Here is a 25351-nt window from a genome sequence, read left to right on the forward strand (position 1 = left end):
CCTGGGCAGCCTGCTCCAGTGCTTTTTCACCCTCATAGTAAAGAAGTTTTTTGTCATATTTAAATGGAAGTTCCTATGTTTCAGCTTGTGCCCATTGCCCTCTATTTCAATACATTCCATTTTTTAAAGAACTCTCTAGCTCCCAACATTGTAACTTTTAACATTTAAACTGAAAATAATTTTAATTCATACGTCTGTCACATTCTTCTTCTACATGACATCAATTTTAGTATCATATTACAAGATTAAAAAAAAAATCCACATTTTCATCTTTCTTTTTAAATTTATATGAACTTCTAGCGAGGCTTCAGAGAAGGTTATAAATTTTTTGCATCTTCTATGATACCTTAATTTTTATCCAAACTTGAATTATTATAAAAGTATTTATTGTCCACATTTTGTCTTAGCATTGAGTGCAATAAGTCAGATTAAGTTGAGTCTCATGTGAAAAAAAGATAAAGGAAATACATTTCTTAAAAGACATCATCCATTAGTGACTGTAGTAAGGCTTGGGATTTTGTTTTAGTTTTCTTGTAATTCTGTTCTTTTTATTTTTTGTATTCAAATTTATTTTTGTATTCAAGCAAGCTACTCATTAGAATCACCACACACTTATGACAATCAGAGATTTTAGTGGCACAGAACTGCTACAGTTTTCCGAAGTTCCTTTGTTCATGGCTATAGCAAGACATTTAACTGCTCAAGACAATCTTCTATTTCTTTTCAGTTCCTTGTCTCCATGACCAGAGATATTTCTTCTCACTTACCCACCAGCACAAATTGAAAGGCAGTGGCAATAGCAGTGAGACCAGTCTGGTTATGCTGTCCGCCTTTGTTCTTACTCAATCATGCTCAACCAATACTGGGCGACTTCCAGGATGATAGTCTGACTTGGAAACGTGGAATGAGAGCACAGGGGAAAGAAAAAGCTTGTGGCACAAAAGGAAATTAAAGAGATTCTCTTCCCTAGACAGGGGAAATAAAAAGATTAAGAAAGGATATGATCATTATCGTGGCACAGGACGGTCATGACAGACAGTGAAGAGCTATGGCAACTGAAAGTCAGTATCAGGTATAAACTGGCCATGAATGAGTTCAGAGGATGAAAAAAAAAAAATAATCATGGTGTTACTTTTAAATCTTACACTTTTAATGCCATATTTTATTACCATTCAAATTGTGAGTGCAGCTTTCCAAGGAGATTACCAAGAAAAAAAGTCCTGAATATTTCCTTTAGGTTGGTGATACCTTTGTATCTTATGGTGCTTGATGAAGGAAGCGACTGAACTGACAGTAGATGTCTCCTCTGATTCTGTATCCCCAGATAATCTGATTTGAACTATTCAAATGCTACGGGATGAACAGGGGTTATTCTGCCATTTCACAGGGACCTTGAAGAGGAAGGTGGTGTGATCTGGTAGACTGGCCCTCAGTAGGGCTGACATGGGGAAGACCTGAATGTCACAATGAAGTTTACAATGATTACAGAGCTGCACAACTGAAAAGGGCTTCAAGAAATCATGGAAAAAAAAGATTGTTTCTTTTTTTTTTTTTTCTTTTTTTTTTTTTTTTTTTCAGAGTACAGACAGGAATTATCCCAGCACACTGGATAAAGACTTCTCCCTACCTGATGCCATCCTCATTGAGCTAATCCAGGTTTCATATACCACTGTGACTTGGTTTATCAGTTTACTTTGTCTCATCTTAGAGATCCTATTATCTGTGAAGGAAATACATGTATAGAGGGAAATCCCCTGAATGAGACCAAATTTTTGAAAGAACCATATTTTGAAAGAGCCATGTTTTCCATTTTCTGTGAGAAACTGACATGTGCTTTTTACAAATAAATAAATAAATAGATAGACAGAAAGACAGACAGACAGACAGATAGATAGATAGATAGATAGATAGATAGATAGATAGATAGATAGATAAAGATTCCTTAGCAAAAGCCTACAGCAGTTATTAATAATGGAGGAAAATTAAGCATTTTGGATAGAGGAAAATTATTTAAAATTTGTCACTATGTCTTTAATTCAAATGTTTGTGCTTTCTTCATATTAATGTGACTAAAGGAACTATTGCAACCCTTATCTTTTAATTTCCTATTTTTATAGGTTTGTGTCACAACATCACTTATTTAGAAGCAGAAGGTTGCATTTGATTGCTTAGTAATTACTCAGCAGCAGAGCATTTGTAGAGATTGATGACAGACTGACACAGGTTGATTATCCTTGATATAGCCAAGGCTATACTGTAAGAATCAAAATGGAATATGGAGTTACAAGAGATCTACTCAGTGTCCTCTATTCCCAGAAATGGTCACTAAATTTATGTAGATAAGTACATATGTACATAAGTATTTGTGTGTGTACACGTGTACATATATATATACGGGGGGGGGGGGGTTTAAACTGGTTTATTTTGTGACCAGTACTGCAGTTGTTCCAACAGTGATGACAGAGTGTAGATTTGCTTGTTAGCTGTGCCCTGTACCAGAAACAACTCTTTATTCTCACTAGAAAGAGGCCTACAGTAGCAGTTAAAATAGTTAAAATACTGGCTTGTACTCATGAGTGCCAATTCTTTCTGTGGCAGGTGAAGTAGCATAAGCATTGTGCAAGAAAGGAATACTTAAAAAAAGAAATACATTAGTGGATGTCACTGGAAGTGATTATAAAGCAAAGTTCATCATAGATAATGACACTGTCACACGGTAAAAGGAGCAGAATGGGATGGAGTTCCACACCTCTGCAGTATTCACTCTCTGAGCACCCTGATTAGTACTGAGCCTGCCCTCAAGTCACAGGTTTATCTTTTTCACTCAGTCTCATTAATCAAGATCACAGAAGTTCAGGACCTTAAGAGTCTAATAAACTATTTCTTAATGATTTCAAACAGTACCATCCTGTCTGTTCCATGCTTCTATTGGGTATTGAAAAAATGTTTTCATGGCAAAATATTTGCCGCATGGGCCCAGAGAAAGAGTTGCAAAGCTAAGGTTTGACAAGACAGAGATGGTTATAGTTACCAGGGTTTTTTTAATTACAAACAGAGTAAAACCAGTAATTTGTTCTGAATAGTGAGACAGTCATACTGATTCTTTTTTTATTTGCATAATACTTATGTATATGTGCATATATATATATATATATACACTATATATATATGGTATGTATTGTACTGAGATATGCGTGTATATATATATACACACATGGTGTATGTTATGCTATACACTATATATTATCCTATAGTGCTATCAATTATTATCAGGTAAATAAAATTGCAAATATAAATCAATTTATAGACTAAACTTCTTGGTTTGGACTCAGACCTATTACAGTCATAAAATATCCCTAACAGAGAGCAATTTTTAAGTTTTTCAGACTCTCCACTCTGAATTACTACACTTTTAGAACAGTGTTTGACCACTTAAAATGCAATAAAGTCTAATGATTTAATCAGAATTTTGGGGCAGAAAATAACAACATCAACCATTCACTTTAACAACCTGAATGAGGTATTATAGAGCCTTCAAGGTAAGGAAGTTCTGTTCCCTTTATCTCTGAACTTAAACTTTCTGGATTAAAGAGTTTTGTCCTAACTTGTTTCATTTGCAAACAGGTATTTAAGCTCCTAGTGAAAAGTTTATTACTGAAATATTGTGGTCTAACCTTCTTCCACTGTTAGAACTTAAACCAGTGAACATAATTACGATAAAGGTTTGAAGAGAAAAGTTCACTCATTTCAAATTCAGCATAGAGCAACTTTCAAAAAGTTGTATTTCTGTTACCTTCTACAGAGAAATTCCAGATTAACAGATACGGAAGTAAGCAGCAGGTAAGGAATTTCTCCTATCAGATTCAAAGGCAGCCTTGCTGTCTTTATATAAAATACAAATGAAGGAATCTAACTGGAGTCCTATTTTCCTTTCTAACCTGCCTTGCATTGCTACAACCAGTTTATGCCCCCAGTACTGCTTTTACCTGTATATACCTAAACATTTTGACTAAGAGGATTAAAGAGTGTTTGGGGTGTTATGGGCTGCTTGCACTAGCAAAGGACAAATGGAAGAGGATTCTATTGCTCCAGATAAAATCTTTTTTGTTTACAAAAGACTGCTGCTGTCCACCTGGCTGGTGACATTGTCCTGGTTTGAGGCAGGATGAAACCAATTTTCTTTTTAATGATTTTTTTTTTTTTTCCCTTCAGTGAGCTCTCTTTAACTATCAGCCAGTTTTCCAGCTAGTGGACTGATAACGCTGGAATATTTATGTTACAATCAAGAGATCAAGGATGCTTTGCTCTACTTGTTGAATCTGCTTAGGACAGTAAAGGAGCAGAAGAGTCATATCTGCAACCCTTTTGTAGGAAGGAGTGGACTAGGCAGACAGCAAAATTGACCAAAGTATTCCATTCCATATATCTACGTAAGCTGGGTACAAAGTCAGGGATCACGGAAGTCAAGCCCCTTTCTGCTTGTTCTTCCCTTCTCTTCAATCCCTGGTCAGTGTCTGGGGAGGACTCCATCTGTCCCTCACTGGTGATCCCTAGACCTGTGCATTCCTGACCCTCATAACTCTCCCCTCAGCTCCTGTCTGCTCTGTTGCTCTCTGCAGCAGCTCCAGGGCATTTCTAACTGCTCACAGCATCACAGGAGATGCCATGAGAGTTGCTGGGGGTGAGGAGGAGGTGACAGGGTTTTGCACATTCCTGAACATACTTGTATATAATTGTACTTTTTTATTATTTTATTTTTGTTTTATCTTTTCCCTACCTGGATGGGGGGGGGGGGGGGGGGGGGGGGGGGGGGGGGGGGCAGGCAAAGATTGAGAGCATTATTGTCTCTGGTTTAATTGTTGATCCTGGGGCAAACCATGACAGACATCCAGAGACCACTGCAATAGCGGCCAACTACGACTCTCGTGAGGGGGGCTTCTGGCCTGAAAGAGGCTTTAACTAGCAAGGGCAGGGGAAGACCAGCTCCAACAGGAATGTAACCATCATCCAATGTTACATTTAATTCATATTGCAATGTTACATTTAATTAATGTAGAAACAGGATGCTAACTTCTTTTCCAACAGGCTGCCCAGGGAGGTGGTAGAGGCACTGTCCCTGGAGGTGCTAAAAAATGGGTAGACGTTTCAGGAGATGGTTTAGTGGTTGGGGGTTGTAGGGCAGATGGTTGGACTTGATGATCTTGAAGGTCTTTTCCAACCTTGATGATTCTGTGATTCTAAGATTCAATGAGTCTCTCTCTTTTTCTTTTTTTTTCTTTTTTTTTTTTTCCACAGTGACTTAAGCTCTCAGTTTTCTCAGATGAAAGACAAACTTTAAACAAAAGTAATGATATGCACAAGATATTGCACCAGCCATGCACATGCACATACAGTAAGCTGTCAGGAAGTGTGGGCCCCAGCATCATTGTGGTAGCAACACATTAAAATAGCAGCATGTTTTCCCAGAGGATGGCAGGTAGAAAATTATGTTTTGTGTCTTCAACAGTGCTTAAAGAAAGTCCCAAAATGCTGTCTCTTACTTCAGTCTAGGAAAACAGAGACTGTTCCACTTCTGGATTTACACTACATTCAGCTAATGAAAGCTTTATTCAGACAGAAACTATAGTAAACTAGTTTTTCAGTATAACTGCGATTAAACATTACAGCTTACAGCAAATGGGCTGCAAGTGACATAGCAGAATATATGAGTGCTTTGCTAAATAATGTTTTGTGATTTAGTCTGAAATGTTCTGCTTGTGTTTCAGATTAAAACAATATTCCCACCATTTCTTTCACTCTTGTGAGGGAAATGGATACTGGTAGAGGCATCTCAATATGCTTCCAGCATCTGACAAAATGGCTATGAATGGACATTAACACAACAGACTAGACTGACAATTCTTTAAATGGAATACCTTAAGGAATCACTGACCTTCTGGAACTAGCAGTCATCTTCTATTATAGCCCATATATCATGGCTTCAACATATTTAACGTTCATCTAAGCTTATTTTATTACATCTCCTTCTGTTGTATTCTGAAGTGCAGCTGCCGTGTTTTTTATTTTATTTTTTTTCCAGTGAGTTCCCTAATCTACTGCTGAATTCTCATTGCTTCAGTATGTCATGATTTTTCTGTCTGCTCTTCTGCATACAATTCATCTCACTGTAGTTCCATTTGTGGTCTATGAGGCAAATTATTTCACCTGTCAGCTTGCAGTGCCTCACAGATCCCCTGAAAATGAACACATGGGGAACTGAGCTCAAGGAGCACTCTGTGATTTGCTTGTTTCTGGACTGAATCTACGCAGTACAACATTTCCCCTGCATTTATGTTGAATGCTGCTGTTTCATCATCTGACCCAATGAAACAAAGCATGATATGAAGTGTTAGTTTGTTGTCGTGTGGCATGCAGTGCTGAAAATAGGCAAGAGAAAAACAGATTTCTTTCCTACCTATAAAGCTTACAGGAGTGATGCTGTGCTAAATATAGCTGAAACAGAGAGCTCTAGATGTGACAGCCTTAACATGATCATCTTGTTGTTAGAGAGTACATCTGAAAGGTGCCCATGTTTAGTTAGTGAACATATGGGCTACTATTTGAGATGCTGTGAGTGACATGACTGTGTGTGGTTTTATATATATATATATAAAAATAAATATACATATAAGTATAAATATAAATATAAATAAATATAAAACTGAGTGAAAGTATCTATTTCTATCCCACAAAATATTTTGAAATTATTTTCTGGACAAGTCTGGAACTATTCTCTAAAGAGACACTCTTATCTCAGAATAAACAAAAGCATGGTTTATGAGGCACTAATTTGGGATGTGAAAGATGAGCATTCAAATCCTTTCTTTCCCATCCACCAAACTTTTGTGGTAGGTAGATATTAACAGCAGAGTTAGTCTATTTCATTGAAATACCCAGTCTATTTCATTGAGATAACTGAGTGTTCATTGAAACACGGGTACAAACTTTTTTCCCAAATCCCTTCATAGTGTTTTACAAGTCTCTACAGTTTCTGGACTGCAGAGCTTCCTTTAATGTTTTACTGATGGTACAAAAAGTAACACAATATTGTTTTGGGCTGCTTCAAGTAAAAACCCTGGTTAAAATACTTGTGATGAAAAAAACTTTCCTCACTGGCTGTACTGACCATAAGCTGCTGATTTTTTGTTTATTTTTTCCCCCTCCATTTCAGTTTTGAAAAAAGTTTGTTGAGGAGCTAAAAAAAAAAAAAAGCCAAATACAAGTTTCTCTACAATAAGAGTGGCTTTTATGACTAAACAAAACAATAAAAACTGCATTAGAGAAATGCTGATTAGCCATAGCTAAGATTTAAGTACAGCTAGGAAAACTTTTGTGCTTTTACATAATTTAAGGAATTTAGATGTGCAGTATGTGTCATTCCAGTGATGCATAGATTAGACTGAGACATTAAGACATAATTCAAATACCATCTATTGTCTGGTGTTTAAAGCAATGATCAGTCACTGATAAGAAAGTCTTGATCAGATAGGACCAGCTACATATTTATGTGTGGGTTTATGGCACTTCACTGCTTTCTTGAGGGAACCAAATCTTGTCCTCAAAATAAGAGAGATATCAATCTTCTGAGCATTGACAGAAAAATACAAACAACTTTCCCATAATTGTACTATGAGTGATGTTTATTCCACCTGCCTAGTACCATTCAAAATCCAGAAGCCATAGCTTTCTTGAGTGCTTTTGCAATAGTGCTTTAATATTTAAACATTAATTGCATAATAGTCCAGTGAAATTATTTTCTTACTACGTGATATTGAAGTCTAATAATGGAGGTAGTAATGATGAAATAAGAGTATTCTTCACAAATATTTTTTCCCTTTATTTGTCTTTTTCTGTGATCATGCTATCAATTACTCATAATAATCACAAATAATAAGTACTCACCAATCTTAACCAACTACCAAAAAACCCCAAATCAATGAAGTCTTCTGTCTCTTAGTAAGTATGCCACACTCAGTACTTCGGGGTGAATTAGATGGAGTTTAGAGACAAGGAACCACAAATCTCTAGGACAGCAGAGTTCACTATTTTGGCTACATATGGAATAATGACATTTGAGAAAGGTGTTTCACTGAAGCCAAACCACGTTTCCAAAATATTCCAGAGGCGCTTATTTTGATAAAAATTTCAGTGTAAAGGTTTTGATCGAAAATGAACACTCAGGAAAGAAAGGCTTGCATCAAAAAGTTGACCTTTTCAATATAAAGCAGGTATTTTGATACACTTCCATTTTGCAGTAGCATTTAAAAGGCTTTGCTTTCATGCCAAAGCAGAATAAAACAAATATTGAACTTGAAAACTGTCGGGAAACCAAATCGTTATTTTCTAGCAAAACCTACATATTGCCTTTAACTGGATTAACTGACTTAACTTGGCACTGGCTTCACCAGGCAATAATTTGCCATCATCCAAAATGCATTGACATTAATCCCTCATTATCGTACCGCCCTTTCACTACACGGTCTTAGCTTGCTGACATGTTTTATGTTTCTTTCCATGCAAAGACATTGTTTGGGTCTTCATTATATCAGTGAAACTAAAAGCAACATTTCCTTGGTTTTCTCCTCCAAGGACGTTAACATCATGTCTTAGTTACTTTCTGAAGCAACTAAGAAACTCATTTGCCTGACAGCACACACCGACAATTACCACAATAGAAATTGTCAGAGGAAAAATAACTGATCCTAGCTTGACTATAATATTTTAAATTATATTTACATATAATAAAACATAATTTGAATATTAATATAATATCTTTAAAATATTTTTGTAAATATCACTATGAATGTAAAGCATTTCTTATAATCTATCAAGTCACCGATCTGTTTCACTCCATCATTAATCTTTATTTGTTGTTTTTAAAAAACAACATCTGTTGCTTAGATTTATGCAACACTGAGAATATGTAAGCAGGCATATATTTTAAAACACTTAATGACAACTCATGCATTCAAGTAGATAGATATATAGCCTAAATAATCTTTGCTGAAATAAAAAAAATATTTGCAGGAAAAAGGCTCTGATTATTTTTTTGTAATTCTACAGTAGTAGCTGAAATCCATTTACTGAAGTGGATAGTATTAAACCTTTAAAAAATACATCAGGGTAGTCCCTGAATGTGGCATTTAGTTGATTTCTATGCAGATATTGTCAAAATGTATGGGAGTTCTCCACGGAAAAGCTCAGAGTTTGAGAATATTACCTGGAGCATGCAGGTATACAAATAGTATTAATAAAATGAAGACATTTCAAATGGTTTACATAGGATATGTAAAAGTACATTTGAATAAAAAGGAAATCTCATACAATTCTGTTTCCATACACGATTCTCATACAGATTTTTTTGTCCTTATTTTTGTTATAATTTCATTCACCTTATTAACAAGTTTCTATATAGCTATTACAAAAAGTATGAAGCATTAACCTTGGTTTGGACTTGCAATATGTGGATACATGGATTCATTTATGTGAAGCCTGAAATAGTGTTTTTAGATATTTCAGTATTATTCTTAATGGATTAATTTATTATTTTTACATCTTTTGACGGTATATAAAGTCTTCAAACCCTATAGTGTACCCAGATTGTAGGTGTTGCTGAAAAAAAAAAAAAAAAAGAATGGCTATGAAATGAAATAGTTCTGTAAAATGAAGTTTAGAAAGCAGGCACAGATAACGCAACAAAGACTTCTGCTGATCTCTCCCCATGATATTTAGTCAGAGTTAAAGGCATCGCTCATGTAAACTTAATATAGACTTTGGGTCCATATGAAATGAAGTGCTTCCATATCTTTCTGTGTATAAAATTTAGGTCATGGATGCAGAGACATTTCAACCACATGTATGTCAGGAGACAATCCTTAGGTATGAAGACCTGAGCAGTGCAAAGACCAAGAGCAGGTACCATGAATGTGTTAAAACCCAACAGTGGTATCCAGCTTTGCAGGCCCTTAGCTCTGGAGGTGAAGTTTTATGAAAGCCTTACACTTATAGTTATGTTCAAATGCCAAATTTGGGGCTCTCCAGTGCACTACAGAGTGGCTTAAAGCCTTTTCTTTTCTGAGCTGAAGTTTTCTTTGCTTGCCTCAAGCCCCTGTTTGAAGGGAACTATGTCACCAGGCAGGAACAGCCTAAACTTTCTTGGGCTGCATAAATTAAATATTTCTCAGGCTTTCTCACTTGCAAGACCATTGGCATTCCCAGAATGCTCCAACTCCCAATAATCAGCAGTTTTTTGAAGGCAGAATTTCTCATGCTGCTTTGGTAGCTCAGGGGTAGGACTATACAACATGAATGTGAAACATGGATTCAGTTTGTTTCTCTGAGGAAAAGCTACACGTTCCCCTTTACAGCATACTCCATTTAATCTATATATGCCAGGGGATGCCAAAGTAGACATTACTTGTTGCCTTCTGCTGAAGTTGTTCCCTATTATGTGCTATAAGTAAATGTTTACCATGTGTAGAGAAGGGCACTAAGATTGTATTCCCTACATGCCTCACATAGTGCTTATTGTATTAATAAATTAGAAAGGGACAGCACTAGATATCAGCACTAAACACCTAATTACAATTTGCAAAATATTCTGTATAGTAAGGATGACTTGTCTTAGAAACAGTTATTGTCAGGTCCGCAGCTGAACCTGATAGTTCTGAACTCTGTGATGCTACTCAAAAGCAAAAAAATGTGCATTTCCCACTGTAAACATGCCCAAATTTTAAGGCATCCAAAGTTTGTAGAAGTTAGTAGTAATCTTCTATCAGTCACTTCTAAAATAAATACTACAACAGACATAGAAGCAATAATTCACACAGGAAAGAAGCTGAAGACAGTCTGACACTTTGTATTTAGTACATTTCAAAAACATTTAAGAAACTGAAAAAGACACTAACTTCAGAAATTAAGAATCCAGCTAGAAAAATTTGGTGACACAAACAGCCACACTGAATGTACATTAAGCTAGAAAATGTTTTACATAACAGTTGTAAAGTTGTTCCTTACTGCATTTTTTCTGAGACAACAGTCAGATGTGTTAGAAAACACTGAAATGTTCTAGAACTGTTGGATGCAAAGCAATATGAATCGCAGTTTCATTGTGGCTTTTACATGTTCTGTATTAGAAGTCTGCAGAAATCAGGTATTTGTAAAAGTAGTTTTTACATACTAATATGCCCGAGATCGAAGTCTCTGTGCATCTCTTTGTTGCATTTTATTTATATTTAGGCAAGCTCCATAAGGAAAAATTACAGTTGTCAGTCTTGGCCATTTACTCCACAGCACCTAGATACTCATAACAGGGAACGTACTATGTTTTTTAGATTTTTATCACTTTATAGACAGCCAAACTAATAAATGTTTATGCTTGATGTAAAACTGATGATTTAGAACGACTAATATAAAAGATTCAGAAAGTAATGTTTTTTTAAATTTTATTTTAAGTAAGAAGATAGATTTCAGCAAGTTTTGCAGATAATCTGTAAATGTGTTTATAGAATAAGAAACCTTTTAACTTGTGTATAAAAGATTTGGCAGAAAATAAGCTCGCTGAGAAACAAAAGCTGGTACACAATTTAAAATATTTGTGAAAAACACTTGTAAAAATGTCTTCCAATTCTTTTTTTTTTTTTTGGGAGGGGAGTATAATGAAGGTGGAAAAAGTACCAGTGACACAAACAATATAGCCAATATAATACAGAGGCAGTTCACCTTTTCAGAGTCTAAATCTCTGTGGCATTTGAATGAACCTTGAGCCTTCACAATAATTTTTTAGAAGTTAAGCACATTAATTCAATATTTAAATAACGTGATTCATCGGCAGCAAATAATCAGTACTACTTTTACTATTACAAAGAAAAGGACATCTAGCGTCTCTCTAATATATCTTTTTGAAGTGGTATTTTTCTATTCAGAAAATTTTAAAATAGATTTAATAAATAGCAAAGAGATGTGGGTATGCAGCAAGATGTGTTTTGCAGGATATGTGCCTCCCCTTCTTGTCTTTTGCTCACTTTCTTATTTCTCCCAATTTCCCCTTTAAATCTACTCCTACAGAAAGTGTGAGGGACAGGGAAAATGCTAGGGTTGGGAGAATGTCAGGCATGATTCTGTAAGGATAGCTGCAATGTAGTACATCTGTTTTTTAAGAATATCTGGTTAAAAGTCCAAGACAAGAAACAAGAAGAGCAAAAAATATAAAGAAGAAGATACAGAAACCCTAACAGAGCAGTAGATAACGAAGACCATCCTAAAGACCAGAGCCACTGGATGGGCTGTTAAAGGCATCAGGCAAGCGTGACCTTGGGCAGAATCAATCACAATTTTGTGATAGGTCAGAAGGCAAATGGAAGTATCCTGGATCTGATGTTGAAGATATTTAATGGGTATCATTGTGAGTGTGTAAAACTTCTTATGGAATGCTTGAGGGGATTATGGGAATGTGTAAAACTTATTATAGGCTTCATAGGAGAAGGACACAATGTCAGGAAAGGAAGGAAAAGTGGAGAAGATGGGCAATTATAGAGGACAGTCTTGTAAACAAGCTGCAGGTCAGTACACTTGTCCAAGTTTTGTTCAAGATCATAGCAGTTTGTCCTTGCTTCTCAGTTGTTACATTTTGAGGGGTCACATGCTAATTTTATGGTAAGAATATGAGGACTTACAGAGGGGGTGTTCAGGACTCTGGAGGATCCAGGGGATCAGACCAGAGAGGGGTCAGTATTCCCTCCCATTTCCTGCCATACCCTATAGAAGCTGAGAGAACTGGAACCCTTCCTGCTCCCTTCTTCCTCCTAAGTGTTTCTTATGTAAGCACTGAATGGGTAAATTAGGTTATGGTAGAGGGATTTAGGTTATGGTTAGACCTGATGATCTTCAAAGGTTTTTGGACTGTGGTGTTCTCTTAAGTATAATCTCTTTCCCATTACATCATTCTCACTAATATAATAACTAAACAGAGCCTTTTAAAGTGTAGATATTGGGAGAGCTGCTTTTTTTTTTTTTTTTTTTTTTTTTTTTTTTTTTTTTTCTCCTTGCATAAATGTAGTTTTGTACAAATGGAATAGCAGAATTTCTTTTCTGAATATATTGGAATGGGTGTTTCTCAAAATGTATGTCATGTCAGAGGTTTCATCTAAGTTTATATGTTTATATGTTCAATATTTGGCACCTGTGAATAACATCAGAAAATTATCTTTGTAGTGACCTATTTTCCTACCCCCATTTTCCCACAGGGTGTTGCCCTGATATTCACATTTTACTACTGATCATTAGAGTATAGAGGGTTTATTTGCCACCGGCAGTCACTCACTGAAGGAAAGGAAGTGATGATGTGTGCAATACAGGGAGATACCTGCTACGACACTCAGGATGTAGGGTGCTTGTCTCGAATAATCCAAGAGATAACCAGTGTATCCAGACACTCAAGGTATCTGGTGTTTGTCTTGAGACATCTAAGAGTTAAGTAGGATTTATTGCTGGAATAAAAAGGTGTCTCAGCAAACCACTGAACCAGTTTTACTCAACTGAAAATGGCAAGCCCCCAGACAATGAGGCAAAAGCTGAAGGCAACTCTGAACCAGAGAGTTTGGTGTGGGATGTGCTGAGATTGTAGACAAAGAGGCACAAATTTGGTGCCACAGTTAGCACTGAGCAAGGATATCCAGCAATAACCAGGCCTTGAATTAATCAAGAGACTCAGAAAGTGTTTGCATGTAAATCACCAACTTGGCAGAAAAGACTTAAAAGTCTATACAAACAACTGGACCAAAGGAGTGCAGGAGGTGATAAAGAATTTTCACTACAAACATGGAACATTGACTGGGTAACCACCCATGGCGTATTCCAGGAATTAACTGTATAAAGGAGAAGAGCACCTAACCACCATGCCCCGCCCCCTACTACTAGACCAATGGAACACCTCTGGAACTCTGGGTGGTGACTTTTCTTTAACTCTTTATTTTCTTTCCTGATTTTTCTTTTTTGTAGTTTAGGGTTCGTTATCTCATTTATGATGAGCTTATGACAAATATGGAGTTGTAACTCTCACCAGCTGTTCTGTACCTAAATAAAAGCCTAAATAAATAAAAGTGCACCTGATACTGTATTATCTTCATTTTGCCCTGGCAGGATTGAGAAGAATCTCCACATATCCTATTATCAGATCATGACACTTGCCCAGCAGTAATCTCATCAGAAATTGTGTTTCCTATTTTTCTTTTATGTTCTGTGACTTATATCTTTCTGTACTACTTAACATTGCATAGAGACTAGTAATTTGCACTTTGACTCTGTCTGGTTTTTTAGAGTCTTTGCAACTTGTTTTCACATTTCAGCATGGATTGTTGCATGTCAGTCAAAATTTATGATATTTATGAAAATCTTATCTCTGAAGGTTGTATAGTTGGGTGAGCTGTTCAAATGTTTTCAAGTCATAAATCTGTGAGTTTATCTGTGTATGCAAGTCTACTTTGTTTCCACTCCACTCCGGCGTTGTAGAGAAAGAGACCCAAGGCAAAGAAATGGTGGAATTCAGAGACATTAAGCAGCTCAGCTAGAAAATTCCATTTTTAAGGTGTTTTTGACTGAATGTAGGTTATTTTAACTAGGAGCTACTATGAATTCATGATGACACAATGCATTAGGATTTAGTTCCTCAGTGCTTGGATGTGTGTGTCTACAGAATTTGATAAAATTTGTCCCAGCTTCCTCTACCCACATTCTAAGTTAAATAAAAAGAGCCAGCTTCTAAGTATGTTTGTGTGTCCATGAAAATATATTATGCTAAGGGAGGGATATATGCTGAAAAACAGTGCATACTGCCATGGTCATAATAGTTATCAAGATCTGGGTAAAGGCAGAGGTGTCCAGTTCTAACTGCATGGACACAGATAGGGGCACCATTGGGAAAAAAAAAATGTAGTTTACAATGGCTTAAAATACTATCATTTAAGCTTCAGGTGCTTCTGTATAAAAAGGGTATATATTGAATCTTTTATTCATGTGTCCTCTAGCCCCTTTCTCTTATTGTTGTCTAGAGTTGCAAATTATTTAATTGTGAACAAGTAGTATTAAAACCTATTAAGTCCCAGCTTCATAACAAACCTCTAAGAACTGCTGTAATATAAGCAAACTAGTTGTTCTGAGAGTTGACTTTTCTGTTTTAATTTAAGCAGGTGGATCAGCACCATGAACACAAACTCCTAACTTAATGAGTGCTTAAAAATTAGCAAAGCCAAGCAGCATTCAAAATGTCCATGGCAGGGTATTTCAATATTTAAATTCTTGCTAGCAAGGAAGCAAAATGTGGACATCCTGCAACTGCTCAGAACACAAGAAAAAAATAATTATTTATATGTTTTATATGTTTATAAAACTTAGTATATACAAATTCCCAAATAAACCCAGGAATTTCTGAATTTTCAATATGATGTGAAATATTTGCTTTAGTGAGTTCACCTTTTTGCTGCATATTTCCATTGTGGTTCAACATTTCAGAGGAAAGGTGGTTTTGGTTGCAGAAAATATTACAAATTCACCATAATTTCTCTCCTGGACACTGCAGGAGTACCATAACAAAGCTGAATGCAGCCCACACAAAAACACTTTTGACATATTCTAAAATTTGAAACAATTGTTGGATTTTTCATAACAAAACACATTCTTATTATTGCCACGCCCTACTTCCATTGAGTATTTCAATACTGTGGAAACAGCTGTTCCTGTTAAGCGATTCCTGGAATTGTCTGTATTAGAATTAATCTACAGTAATTTAGACATGAGGTCTATTTTGGCTTATAAAAAATCATATTTGAGGACAAAGTACCGAGATTTGTATATAAGATATCTTGTATTCTAGCACAACATGGATGAACACTGACTATTGTTAACATCTGAAAGTCACTTACAATATATAATCACTATTTCTGCAATTTTAAATTACAGGCCTTACCTATAAAGACAATCTGAATACAATTGCCTTTCAGTGTAGAGAATTGCAGCCTAGACGAGCAGATCATCTCAGAAGATTCACCTCTGAGTAGTCATAGACCAATTTTTCTCAGGATTAGACTCCAAAATCGTATGGATGTGTTTATGTAAAGTAGCTTTACCATTCAAGATAAGCATCCTGGCATACAGTTTTGGTTTATTTATTTTTAGGTTTTGTTTGAATTTGTTTGAATAAGCAATCCATGAGGTGAGGAAGTGGAGCTTAGATCCACTGTGTCTTCAGCGATTCCTTAGCAATCTCAAAACAGTATTATGTGTTGAATCCATTCAGACTAGTCAAGCATATTTTGCTATGGTATAATAATGCAACCTCAGAAGGTGTTCTCTGGAAGCAGAGGTTGGATTGGCATACTCTAATGTGTTGTTTTATATAGAAATCTGAGTTTTGTCTGGAACTAACCTACACATTTTACTAATGGCTAGTGAGAGTTCTTCCAATAAAGTAACCTTTGATCTCTCCTCGCTGCAGTAAATCTCTTTATAAGTAGGGTTAGTTAAAGTTAATTTAATAAGGTCACACAAGTTTGCATTTAATCCTGTCAATATGGACCAGTAAGCCAATTTAAAAACACAGAAATCTCTAACTGCACCACAACATTTTGGAGTAACTAGCTATAACAGAAGTGCACTTTATATATTTTTTTCAAACTACCAGTGCTCCTAGATCAATTAAATTATTTTTGCTCATCTAATCTGTAAATCTCTGTTGATATATTTTAAGTTGTTTGCCTGAAATGAATGATAGAAAAATGTCAAAGCCAGCTGTCCTGCAGTATTTAACTGTGGGGGAGGGAACACAGCATGTCCACTGTAGTGCAGAAGGTTGTTCAGTAGGCTTTTGTCACGATCTGGTATTCGGATATGTGGCAATTTTTTATGATCTTGCCAGGACAAAACAAAGATAACACAACCTCGGGTGCACAAAGAGGTGCTGGGGCTGGCGTGTGTTCTTACGAGAGATCAGGCAGAACCCGCTTGCCTTCTAACACTCCTCACCAAAGCGGGAGGCTGGTGCAGCTGGATTCTGCCTTCCCTCTCCTGGGATAAGCCGCATGGCAGCTGCACGCTTTGTTGTCCGGCAGGACCTGAGAAGAAGTTTAAAGGTGATCCCAAATGGTGAAATTAAGACACAAACGAGGTCAGATGTCATGCGCACAACAAACTTTTATTAGAATAACACAGCCAAGTCCCTAGAGCGGATAGGACAGGGAGGAAAACAGACAGAAAAGAAAGGAGAAAGCAGAGATACAGAGGACAGCAAGCAAGAGCATAGTTACCACCACGGTCCAGCGATGTCGTTGGTGGGGAAGTGGTTCCTGGTGGGGAAGTGCTTCCTTGCACCTATAATGTCCCAGATTTGTATACAGTTCTTGCCCACTGCACCCCCACTTTTCTCCCTGAATAAGTGAGAAAATCCTTCTATCTTCTCCGTGCTCCTCCGAGATAGGAGGGGGTAGGTATGGCTCCAGGGCTATGTTCTGCAGATAGTCTTTGTTTGGGTAATTGATGAGATCAGCCAAAGCAAAAGAGGAGGTTGAGACAACTGGCACCATAGGATTAGTTTATTGCAGTGGAGGAAGTGGCTTGAGATAGGCGCTCTGTGTGTTTTCCTGCTAAGTGGGTGGTTTTCATGATATATCAAGGCCTGGTTATCCCCAGATATTCTGCTCCCAGCATCAGCTGTAGAACTCCTTTGTCTCCAAGCTCAGCATGTCCCACACTAAACTCCCCAGTTCTCAGGTATTCATCACAGGAGGGGAAGCAAAATGGTTGGGTGGGTTGCTGAGACATCTCCTTAGTCCACCACTTATCTCTTGGATTGTTTGAGACAAGCACTATATATCCTGAATGACACAGCTTTCATAAGAGTGGGAGAAGGGTATCCCTGGACTCTGCTGTGCAAGTGTTATGAAAAAAGTGTCAACTTGTGAGTGAAAGACTGAAGATAAGAATACATAACAAAAGAGTTTTCCATGTAAGACATAGAGAAACTTGTATTGAGAAATACAATCAAAATTTTAAAAGGCATGCAAACCTGTGGTCTGTTTATTTGCCAAAAACTATTCCAAAGTGATTACTTAAAAACAAAACAGCCAAACCACTAACTCACTAAAACAAACAAACAAACAAACAAAAAAAGAATAAAAAAACCCAACAAAAAAATGACAAACCAACCAAACAAAAAAAGTGTTCTAGTGAAATAACAGTAATGCAGAAGATTTATTTATTACATTTGAGCAGAGAAGTCAAGATTACAAAGTGTCTTTTTCTACAGTGGAATAGAACTGACAGCGTATCAAACTGGATGCCTGACACAGGATTGGCTTATTCAAAAGGCTCTATTCTAACCCTTTTGACAAAAACATCCAAGTGTTTTAGCAGAATAAGGCAGGTGAAATGAAGTGGGATAGGACAGAATAAAAAAACCAAAACATTTATTTGTTTCACCTCCAGTACGTAGCTGGCCTGAGAGAATTATTTTGCTGGAGTTATTCAGTTAATTCTGTTAGATCCCAAGATTCATGGTTGCCACAGCTTCCTGCATTCTTCTGTAGCTCTTCCTGATATTTTTCCACAACCAAAGCTGCCAAGTACACACAGTAGCACCTGAAAATGAATGTAGGTCACTACCCATGAATAAAAACAGAAGGCAATCCAGTAAAACCATGAAGAGCAGAATTTCAACATTTATTGTTCCTTCTTTTGGTTCTTGAATCCAGATATGAATGTTGTGATTTCAAAGATTTCCCTTCATTAGTTTTACATTGGAAAGAGACATTAAGCAACACTAAACTATTACAAATAATTTAGAATACATTTCCCATCCAACTCCGAAAAACACAACTCTGAAATAAATTTGAAATATTAGTCTTTAGTTCCAGATCTGACTACCAAGTGAGCTCTGATCTCCTGTGTGTTCTGAAGTGTTTTCTTAAGGTAATTTATTGATAGTTATGAGAGTTCCTCAACAGAAATTAAGGTAATCATAAGAACTGTAAGACTTTAGGAGGATAAATATATTCTTTAGTATACACACACAATAAAATCTTTCTAATGTCCCCTTCCTTTGTATTTTTAATGAAATTTCTTTCAGTTATTACAAATAATGTCCTTTAGTATAAGACCAAATACTGATTTCCTTTGAACTTATTTTAATTTTTTATTTTATACTGAAATAAAAATAAGTAACCACCAAAAAGGAACAGTTAAAAGTAGTTATAGATTTACTTTATTGCATGGTGTACTTTCTGTGTTTATGAACAAGGAGAGACCGGAAAAAATAGACCTTTCCAAATATTTCCATGTGTCATTTAACTACAGCTGAATATTTTATTTCATCATAATCTGTGAAGATTAATTAGGATTATCTTAAAGTACTAACTGTAAATTCTTCCATCTGTAAATCCTTTATATTAGCATTTTGATGCCCTGCAAATAAGAAATTTAAATATTTCAATTTAAACACTCCTGTCAAATGATTTAATACCTTGATGTTTCTTTTACTTAAAAATACTTGAACGCCATTGCTAGCTTACTGTTAGCAAAAATCTTCCTGCAGAAATTTACCAAGCAGTATCTTAATTAAACAGAATTGTTCACATAGAAATAAACTGCATATGTAAGTAACCTTAAATCAAAACTACAAGTTATGTTCCCCACTTCCCAAATCTGCATTGACTCTATGAGAGAATTAAAACTACAAATTTAAGGCTTTGCCCTAGCTGCTCTTTTCTACGCAGTTTAATTTTTAAGCAAGTATATTGTAAAATATGTGCACGATTTAATGGTGCATTAATGTAATTATGAAGTTAGGTTAATGTTAACCTTTCTGAAAACAAATGGAGTCCTGCATATAATTAAATGATTTTCTGGAATTTGGGGGGATTGGTGGCATAATTTTCCACTTCAGAGTAATTAAAAAAAAAAATCATAACATTAAAGAATTTTTTTCCTAACTAATAAGAGAAAGAATAGGTCTGACAAATTGTATTATATAATATGATAATATTTTTGCTAGTTATGTTTTCACTCCATAACACCAAACAACAAGAGAAAATACATTTACCTTCATTAAAACCCTTAAGCCAACTCCTATAAACGCTAACTAGATATATGATGGACTTAAAAGTGCAGAGCATTTTCTAAAATCCTGTCTTAAGTTTGCCCAAAAAAAAGCTAGACGGGTTTATACAGATAAATAGAACTTGGCGGGATGTGGGTTTTTGCCTTCTCAATGAATAAATGATTCGATGAAGTCGGGAAATCTGGAGCAGCACAAAATCTTGAATTCATGTTACATTTATGAAATTATTTTGGCTGAAAAATAAATGAAAGATAAAAAATTAATGGAAATGAATAAACACAATTTCTGACTGTTGCAGAGTTTGCTAGTATTAAAATATCTGAGAAGAACAAAAAACAACCAACTAAACAAACATAAACCCCTCACAAAACAACAAAAAAAGATGAGAAGTTGGAAAGGAAATTTTGAAATTTCAGAAATTAAGTTAAAATTCCCAAAGACAGGAAAGGAAGCAAAGGGTTACTTGAGTCGAGGGAATATAGGCTTTGTGATAAAAGTTCAATTACAAACACAAAAAGAACCACAGAAATACAACACAGGACAAGAGTAGCCCAAATGGTACCATGCTAGGATACTCCCAGGGCTGTCACAGGGAACAAGGGATCATGGGTATCCAAAATAAGGATTCTGAAGAAGCAAACATCTGTCTAGGCCCCTTCCAAGGCTGCCCCATGGGATCCTCAAGCCCCAGGGTTCAGGTATGCAACCCATCACCATTAGTCATTGGGAGCAGCTCTCTGGATGACTCTTGGAACTAAGCAGGATTTGGAGCCTGGGGGTGCTACACATAATGGGTTGCAGGGGAGGAGCATTTTCAGACTGCACAAGAATTTTTATGGGAAATTTAGGGGAGAAACCAAAGGTGGGAGGAGAAAAGACAGGAAATAAGAGAGTAAAGTCATAAAAAAGGCCAGGCACAAGTAAACAGTCAGCTGATAAGTACAGTTCTCTGGCTATGCCTTGTGCCTGACCTCTGATTAAACTCCTGTCTAAGCCTTTCCCAGGCAAGGACCCTCTGTTCAGCCTGACCGTGTCTATTTGAGGATCTGAGTGCAGCAACTGGAGCCAGACCATGGGTCAGAGGACCCGTGTGTCAGTGGTGCAGCAACTGGAGTGAGTATAGGTGCAAGTGGAGATGTGACCACCTGCAAAGATGGAGCCATTGAATAGGTCAAGTGGCTCTGGGAGGCAGGAGGGTGAGTGAGTCCAAAGGTGGTGAGAGTGCCTGTATATTGCTAAGGGTGAGAGTTCAGGGACATTCACTGTGGGGACCAGGAGAGTTTGGGCCAGCTCTGTGTGTGTATGTGTACTTGCACATGTGAGGTGCCAGCAACAAGACTGGGACATCCACATGACAGATTGAATGTCTGAGTTGAGCTGCTGATGGGCCTGGTACATAAATATGTGTATTCCCCTTAATGGGTCTCCATCCTGCTCAGCCAGAGAAGAGGGCAGGATGAGGACATTGGTGCTATGTTTGTCTGAGTGATCTGAGTGTCTGTCTGTGACCTGTGTAGCCAACCATATGTATATGTATACACCTATACATCTATATATATGCATATATGTACATATATATAAGTACCTATGTATATATGTATATATGTATATATGTATATATGCATATATGTATATATGTATATATGTATATATGTATATATGTATATATGTATATATGCATATATGTATATATGTATATATGTATATATGTGGTGTGCATGCACATGCTGGGAATACATCTTCAACCTTGTTAACGCTTGGAGCTGGGCACATGGAACTGCAGCAGCATTGCCTCTCTTGGGCTGATGGATCCCACATGATGTATTTTCCCCAGCGGATATCCTCATATCCTCACTGTTTATGTATGCATATATTCCTAACTTTTTTTTTATTTATTTGATTTAAGATGATATTCAGGTAAGGAGCGGGTGGGAGAAGTTCTGTTTTGGTGAAAGAACAAAGTCAATCAAACACATTTTTGCTTCTTCTATCTAAGCAAATCAATGAGTGTTGCAATCCCACTCCTCATTTCTAGGACTCTTAAAACCATAGATCTGTGCTCTAAGGCAAGTTTTGGAAGTCCACAAATATATAGTGTTTCCAGTTTTTCTTCCATCAACAAACAAATCAATGTATAGAATTTAATTTATCAACTGTCTGTAAAACCATCTTAGTTTATCAAATGAGGAAATTAGCTCACTGGACCACTGAAAGCGAACATTGCAGGTAAGCACTACAGGTAAACCAATCTATTCACTAAACAGTCACTTATCACAATAGCTTCACCCCCAAACAGCTGCAAGTCCACTGCCTACTCTAGTTAAAATAGTATTAAGGTAAGGGAGAGAAAGGGGTTTTCATCAGCAGTTCAAATAGCTTTCAATGGCTTTCAGATGCTGTTCCCAAATGGACAAAGAGCATTATGAGGTTATTTCCCCATCACCAAATCTAAATGTCTTGAACACATTCTTTCACTAAGAAGTTAAACTTTTTTGGATATATTTTTTTTTTAATAGATATTGTCTTCCCAGAATGTTGGACCTAGTTTATCTGGTAAATCCCATTATGCTCTCCTGTGAATTCTTACTTAGGACTCTAGCACTGAAATTAATGCTGAATGTGGTTTTGCATCAAAATGACATGTTTTGAAGCACACATAATTTGACAGATAAATTATTTAGAGTAAAACATTTTAAGAGGGAAAAATTGTTTATCAAGAAAGAAAGGCAAAAGACCTTTATTTTCTTCTTTTTTTGTGTGTCTAGAATATGACGCAACTCTGTTTTGTCATACCTGATTTGCATCAGCATGAAATCCATCATGTTCCTTGAAGCTTTTGGATTCCCAGGGTAAAGCAATGCTTCTTTTATGAAGCAAAGCTTAACCCTGCTTCTGCTTAGTCGAGGCATTGATATGCATATTTAACTATCTAAGTGGCTGCTCAAACTTCACATGTCCTTTTAAGGGAATTGTTTCAAGTTCTAAGGTGGTTTGAATATTTCTGAATAGAAAAATTTCCTTTTTAGCTGTGTATTTCACCTTGGGGCTGCCATGTATGGAGGATATGGCAGCATGTGGCTACATGCGGATGTAATAGGATGTCTGTGTTAACAGCTGATAGTGATATTTCCACAGTCAACCTCATGATCAAAGAAGGCTACAAGGAGATTAAGCCAATACGAAGTTCTTTCAGGCTGCAAATTAATAACTGAGATTAGTGTCTCAAGTTATCTCAGTAAATTTTTACTAAAGATACAAAGAGAACACATAAATAGAGGCAGAAAATATATTTTTAAATAATTAATTTAAAGCCTAAAATTAATATGAAACCCATGAACACAGAGATGGGAAGATAAGCAAGGTGCTGTGAAAACACCATCACACTTGGAAAAGAATTGTAGATTAGAGGGATAAAGCAGCTTGGATTTCCAAACTGAAGGTTTGTGAAACACATTCCCTGTCAAAACAAAATCAGGATGGCGTAAGACACTACATTTCTGATTAGTGAGGGATCACATTTGAAAAGGTTACAGCTATATCTCACAGTCTGACTTCCTTTTCTAGTAATAAAGACTTCACTGTGCTTCTGACAATATGGAGAAGTGCTCTCTGTCTGATGTTGCTGTATCTACTACCCTCCCTTTGTGCCTATCTACTCTGCAGTGAAATGCATTTCTCCTTGGTGAAGGGACAGTGCTATCCACAGTCCTTCATGGCCACAACCCCTTATGCAACTGCTTTTCAAATTAGAGACAACAATGGTCTTGTAGAACACTGAAAGTATAATAAGGTATGCCACTGGATGATAGAGAATTGTACATTCCTGCAGCTCTAAGATTATTATCATTTTGAAGACAACTGCTTTCAAAACTCTTAAAAATAAGAGTTTGTAAAAAGAGGAAATAACGTCTTATGCTTCTCGCCCTGTCTACAGTATGTACTGTATAAGCAAGTAGCACATCTGGCAGCTGACAAATATATTTTTTTTCTCTCTTTAATTATATGTATTCTCATGAACAGGAAATGTCTGATTGCAGCATATGCTTCTAATGATCTGAATTTTAAACCAAGTGTTTAATACTTTGTCATCAGAAAAGCTTGCTTGATTTGAGATGGGTAACACCCCCAAAATACAAGGCCTACTGAAATTTGATCTAACACATCTGAATCTTTTGACTATGCAGGACTGGATTTGCAAATCTCAGAGACATTGCCTGGTTTATATTAATATATTTTAAACTCTTTCATCTGCATTTAGAGTCTAGAAAAAATATCTGAAAAAATTTCCTGTGAAACCTGTCCTCACTTCCAGAAACCATACCATTTATTTTTCCTCTGAAGCCCCCTGCTCAGCCAAGCTGGTCTTCTGCCCCACTTATTTGACTTAGGACCCAGTGGAATTGCTTGCTTGTTCCTGTTCTTCTGAAAGGTGATTCTTAGAGACTGACCAGCACTCACAGACTCCTAAGCTGTGAGTGTACTCTGTGTACTCTGTGTACACAGAGTGTACTCTGATAAATAGCACCCTGAATAGCTTAAAGTTTACTGTCCTGAAGTTCAGGGTAGCAATTCTACTGTCCTTTTATCTCATTACACTGAAAATTTTAAACTCAATCCTTTCATGATCATTGTGGCTGAGACAACCATCTACCATAACATCTCCCATGAGTCCTTTCCTGTTCATAAATAGCAAGTCCAGGAGGGTATAATTCCTAGCTGGCTCACTGAGTACCTGTGACAAAACATTATTTCCTACAAACTTCAAGAATTTCCAAGACTTGCTCATCTCAGCAGTATGTTATTCATAGCTGATATCTGTTAAGTTGAGATCTCTCCTAAGTACAAGGGTTACTGATCCTGAAATTTCTCCTAATTGCATCTAGAATAACCCATCAGTGCTCACATCTTGGCTGGGTGATCAGCAGTAGGCACACACAATAACACCTCCTTTGTTTTCCATCTCCCTAATCCTCATCCAGAGGCTCTGAGCCACAACATCAGTAGCTGTAAGGGTTGCATGAATCCATCCATGGTTTAAAACCCTAAAGTTTCTGCACAGACACCAGTCCTGGAACCAGGTATTGATATCCTGGGCTCACCTGTTTCTTTCAAAGTGTCCTCTGGTTACTAGGAGTATTGACCAAAACAATACCTGTGCTCCCAAAGTTTTAGCATTCTTCCCAGGACTTTGAATCATTCCCCATACAA

Source organism: Apus apus, chromosome 2, assembly GCF_020740795.1.
Source record: "Apus apus isolate bApuApu2 chromosome 2, bApuApu2.pri.cur, whole genome shotgun sequence".
In the NCBI taxonomy this organism is placed as follows: domain Eukaryota; kingdom Metazoa; phylum Chordata; class Aves; order Apodiformes; family Apodidae; genus Apus; species Apus apus.